This window comes from Manis pentadactyla, chromosome 11 (genome assembly GCF_030020395.1).
Source record: "Manis pentadactyla isolate mManPen7 chromosome 11, mManPen7.hap1, whole genome shotgun sequence".
NCBI classification, from domain to species: Eukaryota; Metazoa; Chordata; class Mammalia; order Pholidota; family Manidae; genus Manis; species Manis pentadactyla.
The window spans coordinates 5,690,041-5,702,019 of NC_080029.1; the positions used below are offsets into that span (position 1 = coordinate 5,690,041).

The 11,979-nt window shown below is 52.3% G+C and overlaps 1 long non-coding RNA gene across 1 annotated transcript; it reads left to right on the plus strand.

The window, feature by feature from the left end:
* The first annotated feature begins 8,368 nt into the window (after nt 1-8,368).
* Nucleotides 8,369-11,966, plus strand: LOC130679457 (uncharacterized). The gene is made up of 2 exons (XR_008992398.1): nt 8,369-9,720; nt 10,999-11,966. It is a non-coding gene; the product is annotated as an uncharacterized LOC130679457 (long non-coding RNA).
* Nucleotides 11,967-11,979: the final 13 nt, after the last annotated feature.

Genomic DNA, 11,979 nt, shown 5'->3' on the forward strand with positions numbered 1-11,979 from the left:
GTGGCGAACATCTGGCTACCACCCCAGGCGTCTTCCCTTTACCCCTTCCTGGGCCAGCAGATTGCCCTACAGCAGCGACAGCTGGGCCTCCTGCCACTTCTTCACCCACCTGCGCAGCCTTCCTGCTCTCCACCCTGCAGCCCCTGCCCCCATTTCTGCCCTATGTCACACACCGGGGTTAAGGTAAGGGTCCTCTTTCAGATGAGAGAACACGGGCTCAAAGGGAGTCGGGAGGCTACCCAGAGGCGCATGGTGGGATCAGAAAACAAAAAAACATGTTTTGTTTATACAAAAACAAGAGCCCAGGAGGCTTGTTTCTGCTCTGACGGGTCAAGAGCCTGGAAGTCCTCACTCCTGTACAGCCAATTAAAAAAAAAAAAAAAGCTGAACACACTGAAAACCAATGACTTTTCTTAGACCCATTAGAGAACTGAGGTCTTAGAGCCAACAGCCACCCCAAAATGTGGAGACAAGCAAGCCAGTCTCAGCTGAGGTCTGCTCCCCTGCAGCAAAAAGTCCCCAGCCATAACTCGGCAGGATGGCTTAAATGGCTATTTTAATGAATTGCTGAGGGCTGAATATGTGCAATAACGCAAGCTGAGAAACTCCCGAAGGGTTACAGTCTAAAAGAGGAGGACACAGTTTTGTAATTTTATCTGCAGAAATCTCCCTACCCTCTAGAGAAAAAGACTTTACCAGAGCCTGTCCCTTGTCGGGGGGAGGGTCTATCCCCAACTCCAACCGCCTTTAGCCTCTTTGTCTTACCCAGGTGGAAAGAGCTAAGAAGCACGAGTGAATGTCGCAGTCCAAGGACATACGGCTGTAGAATATTTCTTCTCCCCAATTCCCTGCTGAGACCTCAGCAGGCCTCCAGCGGCAATAACCGTTACAGCCCTAGAGCTGCAAGATACTCACTCTATCTGAGAGGGAGTTCTCAAGACAACAGGGAGACAAAAAACAGGACTTTGAAGCTTTAGCTCCTTGCTGCTACACTAGAGCAAACCTGAAACACAGGGTAACCCCCAGCCAGAGCAACATAACTCTGCACTCTGAAGGTCCGTTTACCTCAGTTCCTATTATCTGATACGTCACACCTGGCTTTCAAGAAAAAATTACAGGGCATGACAAATGACAAGACACAGTCTGAAGGGAAAAAGCATTAGGACCAGACTTGGGTAAGGTGCAGAATTTGGAATTATCAGAGATGGAATTTAAAATAACTACGATTAATATGTTATGGTCTCTAATGGAAAAAGTTGACAACATGCAAGAACAGTTGGACAATATAAGCAGAGAGATGAGACCATTAAGAAAAAAAAAAACTGAAAAGAAATGGCAGAAATGAAAAACACCATAACAGAAATGAAGAATGTCTTTGATGAGTTCACCAGGAAACTGGACACTGCCAAGGGAAGAATCAATGAGCATGAAGATGTGTCAGTAGGATTGTCCCAAACTAGCATACAAAAAGAAAGTTAAAAAATCAAACAGAGCATTCAAGAACCATGGGACAATTTTGAAAGGTGTAACAAATATGTGATTAGAAAACCAGAAAGAGAAGAAAGAGTGAATGTACCAGATGAAATATTTCAAGTACTAATGGATGGGAATTTAAAAAAATCAATGACAAATACCAAACAACAGACCCAAGAATCTAAGAAAATGTAAAGCAGGATAAATACCAAAGACAACTATACCTAGGCATATCATACTGAAAACCAGAGACAACAAGACAATCTTGAACAAAGCCAGAAGGGAAAAAAAAATACCTTACCAGAGAGGAATGAGAAGAATGACAGCAAGTTTCTCATTAGAAACCATTCAAGAACAAAGAGAGTGAAATATTTAAAGAGGTGAAATTAAAAACCATCAACCTAGAATTCTATGTCCAGCAAAATTATCCTCCAGATGTGAAAGAGAAAGAATGACTTTTCTCAGAAAAACAAAAGCTGAGGGAATTCATCACCAGCAGATCTGCCCTTCAAAAAATATTTAAAGAAATACTTCAGGGAAAAGGAAAATGATATAGAAATTCAATGTGCTGGATGATTATAGCATGTGGATAAGTGAAATAAATGACAGCAATGCCATAAGGGATGGGAGGGAGGAATTGGAAATACTCTGTTTCAAGGTACCTGCTCTGCATGGGAAACAAAACAGTATTATTTGAAGGTGGAATTTTATTAGTTAGAAATGTCTAATTCCCAGGTGGTGATTGTGCAGCATCTTGCTGCACTGATGGACAGTGGCTGTGGTGGGGTGTGTGTGGGGGACTTGGTGAGGGGGGAAGCCTGGTGAACATGGTGTTCTTCATGTAATAGTGGAGTAATGATAGCAAAAAAAAAAAGAAAGAAATGTCTAATTCCTCTGTACTATCTTCTCAAATTTTCTATAAATCTAAAATTTTTCTAAAATAAATTCTGAATAAAAAATTATAGCATAAACAGAATGCATACTGCATACTCTAGAGCAATCAGTAATTTTTAAAAGTATAGTTGATATGCTTAAAAAGGAGATAAAATGATATATTAAATGCTCATGTAAAATCAGAGAGAAAAAGGAGGGAAAAAACAAGAACACGTGTAATCAATAGAAAATAGTACACATGGTAGATACTAACTAGCAATAACAACTCTATCCATAATCACTTTAAATGTGAATGATGGAAATATATCAATTAAAATTCATAGATGGTCAGAGTGCATAAAAAATAAGGCCCAATTATAGGTTGTCTACCAAATAGAAAGACTCAGGTTAAAAATCAAAGGATGGAGAAAGACAAAACACCACTATTAATCAGAAGGAACCTGAAATAGCTACACAAATTTCAAACAAAGCAAACTTCAATATTAGAAGTTAGAACTGGTCCTCTAGTCCCCTCTACAGCAGCCTGAAGGCAGGAATCCTGGCTGTTGACCCCCAGGGTCCGGCCTCTGACACAGGCTGGGAATTCTATTATTTGTATGAACAAATGAGGACATGAATGGACAAAAAGGTGAATGAATGCGTGAGCGAATGAATGAATGCTCCAGCTTTGCTATTTCCACCAGGCTTGAGATCCTGCTATAGCCAAGGGCCAGATGGCCTGGACAATTTCACCAAATGCCTCTGGAGTCAAGGATGTTTACGGGGGTGGGGGAGGACACTGCCTCAGCAGCAGGACAAAGCAGGTCCTTTGAGCTGATGTGCCCCCAAGTCCTGTGTGATGGAAACAGCCCCAGAAGCCAGCCCTGTGGCTTAGAAAACCTCTGGATTTTCTTCCGAGATGTTGGCTTCATGTCATCAGCAAATGATTCAAGGCCCCCAGAGGCTGCCTTCTCATCCATCCAGGCCCAGCCTGGCCTGAGGGCCATGTCCAGCCCTGCTGTGGACTTCCCCAGTGACCCCGCGCAGGACCCTCCTCCACCCTCAGCCCCTTTCCCTACCTCTTGAGTAGGGCTGGGGAAGAGGTGAGACCAGGCTGCTGTTGGCAGCTGAGTCCCAGCCCGTTCGCCTGAAGGCTGCATTGCCCACCTGTGCAGGAGCCCAGTGGGCACTGTCAGCTGTCAGCCCAGGACACATAGTCCAGCGGAACACCCAGGGCCACTTCTGGCCAGACAGGGTCAGTGTGGGCAGGCAACCATCGCCCCTTGCAGACCAGACATCCGCTAATTACATGGTCAATAGATCCTGCTTCAGGATGACGGAGAAGCCACAGGGCAGTCTGTTGGCCCACTGGGGCACCTGTGCTCCCTGTCTTGAGGGGAGCAGCCCAGGTATTGGTTGAGCCTTTCTCCCCAGGGCCCAGGCCTCCTCTGGCCATCAGCCACAGCAGGAGAATGTGCCAGAAGTCAGCCTGTGAGCACTGGGGATGAGCTGGTCACTGCTCTGCCATTCTGGCAGCCAGACTACCTGTATGATGTGGAGCATGGCTGGGAAAGGGGCCTGGGGCCAGCAGAGGCCTCAAACCCAAGCCCAGGGGCTTTTGTAAACATTGCATACCTATAGGAAATTACAAAGAAGAGAGGAAGGAACACCTATGAGCGTACCACCAGATTTTACCAACATGAATATTTGACGACATATTGCTTCAGATGTCTTAAATCCTTTTTAAAACATGAGGAACTGTGAGCCATGGTGTGAGAAGCGATGTGGGGTAGTAATCAAGAGTCCTGGGTTTAAGTCCTGGCATCGTGTCCCACAGTGGGTATCACCACCATCCCAACTCGATCCTCACCTTCTAGGCTGAGTATCATTATTAACCCCACTTTACAGGTGAGGAAACCGAGGCTCAGGGAGGTTGAGACTGGATGACCAGTCAGATGATCAGAACATCCCAGGGCAAAGCATGAGCTCCCATCCCATCGCTGAGGCATTTCTGCAGAGCTGACCAGGAGGAAGTGGTGAGATTACAAGTGAGGGGACAGCGGCTTTGGGCTGCCAGGCTTCCCCGGTTACAGACAGCTGCCTGCCCAGTGTGTGGTGGGCGAATCCCTCTTTGGTTGGGGGCTTCCACCCAATGGCCTCAGAGTCCCACCCATGACTGAAGTTCCAGAAGCTGGACTCTTAGTTTGCTGGGGGCTGAAAGCAGGCCCCCGGCACCTGGGGGTGCATGGCTAGCACTAGACATCCTGCAGATGCTTAAAAGATCATCCAGGAGAAGCAGTTTAAACCAGGGAGATAAGTTTCAGTCCACAGAGAGGGTCTTTCCAGATTGGGAAATAAATACACATTCATGCTGTTTTTATTTATGCTCTGCCTGTCTGTCTCTTGCTTGTTTCCCTCAGAGTGGATTTTTGGCAGCAGCCTGATGGTATGGGACAGTCCCCTCCAGGTGTCCACATCCATAAAGTGGGGGTGATGCCTACTTTACAGGGCTGGAGGAAGATGTTACCCCAGTGGCACCGTGTCTGGCACGGGTCTGGAGCTCCTAGAAAGGTCCTGTGTCAATGATGTTGGCGTGAACGCATCTCGGCCCGAGTGGCTGCAGCAACTCCGCAGGCCACCAGGGGGCGCCTTGGAGCTGCCCGGGCCTGCTGGTGGTCACACCACCTCCAGAGGCGCCCAGCACAGCACAGCGGCTCCTTGGAGGCACCTGGGCTGGGAGCCGGCTTCTTGAATTTCCAGAAGCACTGCCTCCCTCCACCACCCCTCCATTCTCTCTGTCCAGGAATATGGGGACAAGAAGCTAAGGTCACCCATGACCCCACTCACCTCTCCGGAAAAGAAAAGTTTTTAAACACTTGTTTTTTGCATTTTTGTTTTCCTTCAGAGAAACCAGAGAGGAAGAAGTTGTCTGCCCACACACTCACAGCCCACTGCCCGGCCCTGTCCCGTCCCCTGAGCACCGCCTGGACACGGGGCCCCAGCCTGCCTGAGCATCACGCCCTGGGGGACCCCGTCTCCTCTGCTCTGCCCATTGGCCTGTCTCCAAAGGCACCTGACAGGTCCACCTCTCCTGCATTTGCTCATGCTGGTGCTTCAGTCCCAGGTGCCCCCACCCTTCCCAACCTCTTGGCAGCAGAGCATTCCCTTTCGGGCAGCCAGCAGCCAGCATCCATCCTGTTGGGAGCTCTGGGCAGACACGGGCACTGGATTCCCCCAGCCTGTGGCTGCAGACTTGGCCCCCAAAGCCCAGAACTGGAGCAGCTGGATGGGTCATGTACCAGAGCCAGCAACGGGCTTTGAGCAGTTTTCCGTCTTTTTCCCTTAGTCCCAAATGGCAGCACAGACCAGGACAGGATCCAGCTGGAATCTGACTGGAGCAGGGAAGCCAGGAACCTGTTCGGCAGGCTTCATGGTGGCCTCAGCTCTGTGGGAACCGGGGGGGCCAGGGATCTCAAACTCGAACACAGGGGCCTGGGGCCCCATGAACAGCAAGCCCACTGGCCTCATCAGCCCAGAACCAGTGCCCGCTGGGGCCACAGGACTGTCCCAGGCTTATCATTTACACATTTAGCACACTTGAACCCAGACATGCCATAGTCAAAATCACCCATAATTTGGTCGGCAGTCGTGTCAGTGAGCCTACTCTCCCTCCAGCGTCAGGGCAGGCAGCCCCTTCTTCAGCAGTACCCACCTGGAGGGGAAATGATGGAAACATTTAGGGTGAGCACCAGTGTGGGCCAGGCACAGTTCTGTCTCACTCAGTCCTCACAATGACCTTGAGTGCCGATGAGCAAATGGAGCAACAGGTGAATCCCTTGTCCAGGGTCACAAAGTGAGCAGAAGCCGCAGGACTTAAGCCCGGGTTTGTTGCCTTGTAACAGGCAGGACATGCTGCCTTTTGGGCAGAGGGGGCTGCTTAGCTTGCATGGGGGCTGGGGGTTGTGCTTTATAAAAACAATGAATGCCTCTGGTTGAGTTCTTAGTGTTCCCAATCTTGAATCTCTACTGGGTCCGTCACCAAATACATCCAGGAACAGATGGATTGGAGTAGGTGCCTGGTCTGATGGACAGAGGCCCTTGCTGTGACCTCCAGGCCACAGACCCAGGCTGCGTGATGGGTCACAGCTTTAGCAGGGTTCCAGGGCCAGCTGGGACAGGGCCCTGCCTAATTCTGGGCACCTGGCCCCAGTGACATAGTCACCTAGACCAGCCTGCCTGGAGCACCACCCTCAATAATTACAACTATTATTACCATTCTATTGTGATGATGATAATAACCACGGGAGGCAGTTTGGTACTGTGGTCAGGCAGACCTGGGACACACCTCAGCTGCAGGGCCTTGGTCCAGCAGCAGCCACAGGAAGCGAGGCCCAGGACATGGCCGCATGCTTTTAGGGTGAGCCTACCAGCTTCCCACAGAAGCCACAGTTCAAAATCCACCAGTGTTCAAGCGTTCTCAGGTCTTGTGAGAGCTCTCCTCGGCCAGCGGCTTACACACTTCACCCTCAAGTTACCCGCAGATTTCACAAGAGCAGGACTTGTTATTTCACCAGAGTCCTCTCCACCCGGGAGACATGGATTGGAGGGGTCACCTGTTCTAGAGATAGGCTGACACAGGGGGCCGGGGGCTCTGTCTGGCCTTAGAGAGGGGCAAGAGGTCAGGGTCCAAGCAAGGACTCTGCATTTGGCCTCTTTGTGTGGTTCTGAACAAGGCTCCTGACGCAAGAGACTGGGACGTGGATGGTGGTTGCACGCTTGATCGGGGGACCACAAGGTCAGGTGGCTCACAGGGGCCACCAGTCCCATGAGCAAACTTGTACTTAAGGCTGCTGTTCTGCCCTCTGCCCTCAGATCCCAGGAGGGGCACACAGGGAGCATGGAGTGGGTTTCCACTCCGGCTGCTGCCAGAATCAGCTCCCTGCGTTGGGCTGGGGCTGTAAATGTCTGCACCTGAGTGAGTTGGTAAGCAGAGCAGCCTTGCCCTGCACTGCAACCTAGGCCCAGATCCGGGTCCCTGACTTTGCCCATCTCTTTCTGTCCTCCAGGCATGGCCTAAGAAGTGCTGTTGTACCCCGTCCACAGCTGAGGAGAAACCCAAGAGGTGCAGTACTTATTCAGGCCACACAACTCACTGGAGGTGGGGCTGCCCCAGAAATGGGGATGGGCACCCCCTGAACCCTTGCGCTGTCTCATGTCACACTTCAGGGAGCCATGTGCCAAGAAGGATGAGTTGCTGGTGTCGTGAGGTGGAGGGCCCCAATTCTGGCTTGCCAAGCACTTGGCAACCCCACAGGTTTCTGTGTGCTCACCTTGCCAGGCTGCCTTGTGGATCTGAAGAGGGTATAGCCTATCTCGTGCACAGGTACTCCATAAAAATAACCTTCCACCTTCCTTCCCTCAGGAATAAAGCAAAGTGTTCCCTCTCCCAGACAAAACGTTTACATTTTAACGGAAGCTTTTGTCCTAAGAACTGGCTTGAGTGCTGGTGGGGCACCGGCAGCCAGGAGCCCCCTGTATTCCCCAAATCTCTTGAGCAGCAGTCCCAGGGAGGCTGGGGTTCTGGGCCCTCCTTCCTGCCAAATGTGGCTATCTCATCACAAATGCACCACTTCCCCCGAATCTCCCACATTCTCTTGGGCTGAGCTCATTTCAGTCTTGAGCTAATGGAGAAGGATTTCCCTGCACTCATCCCTTAAGGACCTGTGGTTCTCAGAGCCAGCCTTAAAGGGACAGGCATGGGGCAACATGCAGATTAAGGCGCTCCAGCCCCTCACATTCCTATTGAATCAGACACACACAGACCCCTATGGTGACAAAAGCCAGGGAAGTGGGGCTATTCCCTGCACCTTTCTCCCCACCTCCGCTGCCTATAGAGCTGGGCATCCCCTTTCAGGCTCAGCACCTCCTCTGTGCTGCCACGAAGCTTTCCCAGCTCCTGTCTAAGTCCCTGCTCCCTCCGTGTTCCCGTCATCCACTGGTCTCTTTGCAGCCCATCTCTCAGTTGCCACAGCGGGACTGTGACCTGAGGACAGGAACTGCAGCTCACTCATTCTGCAGGTGATCGCAGGTGGACACGGAGGGCCCCTCACGTGCTGAACATCGTATACACGAGGGATGTGATCCATGCCACAACGCTTAAGGTGACAAGGAACCTCATTTGACAAATGAGAAAACAGGCTCAGAGAGGTTCAGCCATTTGCACAAGCCTGGCTGGACCTGAGCCTGGGCTTTTTCAACAGCACAGTGCCGCCCCTACAGGGACCCCAGGACCCCAGGATGTAAACGGGGCCTAGCAGGTAGGCAGATGAGACCAGCACAGTGCAGCGGTACCACGATCAGGGAGCCCTGGGGCCTGTGGGAGCCTGGCAGGTCGGGAGGGGGCATGGAGAAGTCCTGGCATGGGGGTCAGCCGGTGAGGAAGAGGAGCAGGGTGTCTGAGACTAAGGGAGCACTGTGGCGAAAGCATGGAGCTGTGACAGAATGATGTGCCTGGGGAATCAGCTCTTTATGTTTTCCTTTTGGTGGAGTGGAAAATGTGTGCTGGAGAGGAGGTGTTAGGAGAAGTCCCAGCTCTCAGCCAGAGCGGCCCGGAGACAAGGTTGCTTATTAGATGTGCCAGTGGCGACGCCCCACGAGAGCCTGGCACTTCCAGACGCCTCGGCAGGTGGAACAGGGACGGAAACCAGCCGGGCAGAATGAACAGGGAGAGCCAGAATAACCTGCGTCCAGGGGCCCAGGGCCAGTTGCACAAATGGAAAAGTTACTGGCAAGGCTTTTTTTTCCTCCCAAATTATCTTTCAAAAGTACATCTCCTGAGGCTGAGACCAGGAGGTCTGTTTCCTGGGCCTGTGCCCAGAAGGTTCTCGGTACATTCCGTGGACATTCTGTGGGTGCTGCTCCACACCACTGGGCGTCGTGGGAGAGGCTTTCACAGGAGGTGGCCAGCGGCCCTGCACCAGGAAGGGCCAGCCCAGCAACGCCGTAAGGCTGCCCTGCCCACTCACACAGCTGGGGTTGGCCTGACCCACATGAACGTCCCCAGCCCCACCCAGGCACAGTCATCCAGCTGCCCGAGACCAGGAGGGCCACGGCCAGGTGGACAGCAGCTTTGGGTGGGGAGGTGGGGATAAAATTCCCTTCCTGGGGTAGGAACAGAGGGCGGCCACCTGTGCCTGGGAGGAGCTGTGGACGGTGGCTGGGAGGACTGGTCTGGGGGAGGCTGAGGATCAGGGAGGCCTGAATAGCAGCGACGGCTCCTGAATGAGACAGCTGTCTTCAGACCCCCAGGCAAGCCCCCGTGGCCCTGCGCCTTGGTTTCCTCGGCTGTCACGTGGGCGTGGCGGACAGAGCAGGGTAAGTATTGGTCAGTGCTATAGGGTGGGCACTCAGCTCTCAGACCCCCGCCCAGCACCACACCGCCTGAGATGTTCTTGCTGCCTCAGCTCTTCCACCTGCAGGAACAGAGAAGTCACTGCCTTGAGTCTGAGACAAAGCAGGCTCTGGCCCTGCCTCCAAAGGATTCACAATCTCGTGGGGGACACAAACTGATGCCAGGCTCTGTGGGACCCCCTGGACACCGAGAGGCTGACCTCACAGGTCTGGCTACCCCCTGCTCCTATCAGAGGTGCTCCCGATGGGGGCAGGGCCACAGTGTCCCGTAGACAGGCCCTGGAGGGGTGACCCTCAGCTCAGGCCCTGCCCGGAGGCCTGGCCCACCTGTCCGCTGCAGAGAAAGGGAGAGACCCTGTGCTGAGACCCCAGCCTCCCTGTGGGAGCTGGGAGATCAGGGCCCGGACAGCTCCCAGCTCCCGGCACCCCACCTTCTCTCTCTGCTCCCTCAGGAGAGAGGGGACTCTGGGGGCCTCCATGGGGACATATAAAGGTGTGTCTCAGGGCCTTCTGTGAAGGGCTGACTCCTGACCTCAGACTAAATAGGTGGGGGAAGGACTGCCTTGGGAGGAGTGGGCACGTTGCCCCCAGACTGAGTTTGCTAAGCTGGGATGGGAGGCACTGGAGGGGCTCTGGCCAGGAGCCCACATCATGGCAGGGGCCTCCTTGACTCTCCGGGGGTGCCTCTTCCCCTGAAAACAGCCAGCCGTTCCTGCCTGGCAGGCCAGAGGGGCCAGGGGCCTGAAGCCCTTTGTTGTCTGAAGGGAGGAGGAATTATCTGCCCACTGGGTTTCCAGGCCTCTTCTCAAAGCTGCTGACAGTCCTGCCTCCCCAGGACCAAGGGATGGTTTTCTCAGTCCTGTGACTTCCTGTGACCTCCACAGAGAAAAATCAACCACCACCTGGCAAAGCAATCCAGGCAGGCCCCAGAAAGATGGCATTGAGTCACCTGGGCGCTCATTGCTCTGACAGCCGTGAATGCATCGAGCCGGTAATTAGCTCTTACAGGAAAGGGCCTGACCTGTCATTTTCCTCCGGAAGTGACAGGTGGGACTTGCCAGCTGCCCCTCCTTGAAGCCAGAGAAAAGCCGGATCCTCAATCTGGGGCCAGACTAGATTAGGTCTGGGGATTAGAAGTGGGAAAATGTCCATCCTTCCACTCAGGAATCCCACTTCTGGGAACTTATCCCAGGGAAACAATCCAACAGGAAAACCAGGCTGAGCACAAACATGTCCCCACAGGAGTTACTTATAATAGTACAGCCCCGGAAATAACCCTCGTGTCCAGCAGCAGGGGAGCAGCCAAGTACCTCATCTGGAAGCTGGCTGTGATGATTCTGCAAGGGTCGCCACCACGCTCCACCTGCTGAGAGCCCCTGAACCAGGAGCAGTGACTCCAGCTCCGAAATTCCGGTGTGGCTGCTTCTCCTGTAGCGCTTGGCTGGGTCCTCCACGCGCCTTCCCAGCAGGACGCACCTGCTAAGGGCCCCCAAATACTCTCATGACACTCAGCTTCTGTTGCTCAGTGAGCATAGTAAGTCCCGCCTGCCTTGCGGTCTTGCTGGGAGGACACAAGACTGCCTGGAGAGCACTTTGTAAACTGGAAATGACTGCTAAGACTGGGGGGCTGACAGCACCAGCCTTCAAGCAAGAAGCCTCAGGGCCTGGGCTGCCATCAGGGCGCATATCTGCTCCTCCTTCACTGTTTCACGCGCCGTGGCCCAGAGGTGGATTTTATGATTATTTAGATACATTATATTTTTATTGTAAACAAAAATAATGCACACACTTAGGTAAAAGAATAAGTCAAATAACCCTAAAATGTTCAGAAGAAATGAACTATCTCCCTGGCCCTCCTGGCCTTGTCACTCCCCAGAACGACCAGTTTCCACTGTGGTTGTTCCTTGGGTTTTGGCCTCCACAGTTCTCAGTAAGTGTTCCCACTGCTATTGATGTTTCAATTCCAGACATTTTTATTACCTTCTGGTCGTGACAAATGAGGCTTCAGATCTCCTGCTTCCACCTACATCCCTTGGCATCCCCTAAGGGGTTCATCCAGTTCTTCCTTAACCTCTGGTCAAGGGTTTTATTATGATTATGTAAATGTTACTCCATGAAAGTCACTAAGGGGTTCAGTGACAGTCCTTTGCTCTTTCGGTTTTGTTTATGCCCTGGAGTGTAATGCATTAAAAACCAGCCAAAAAACCAAAGTAACCTTACAAG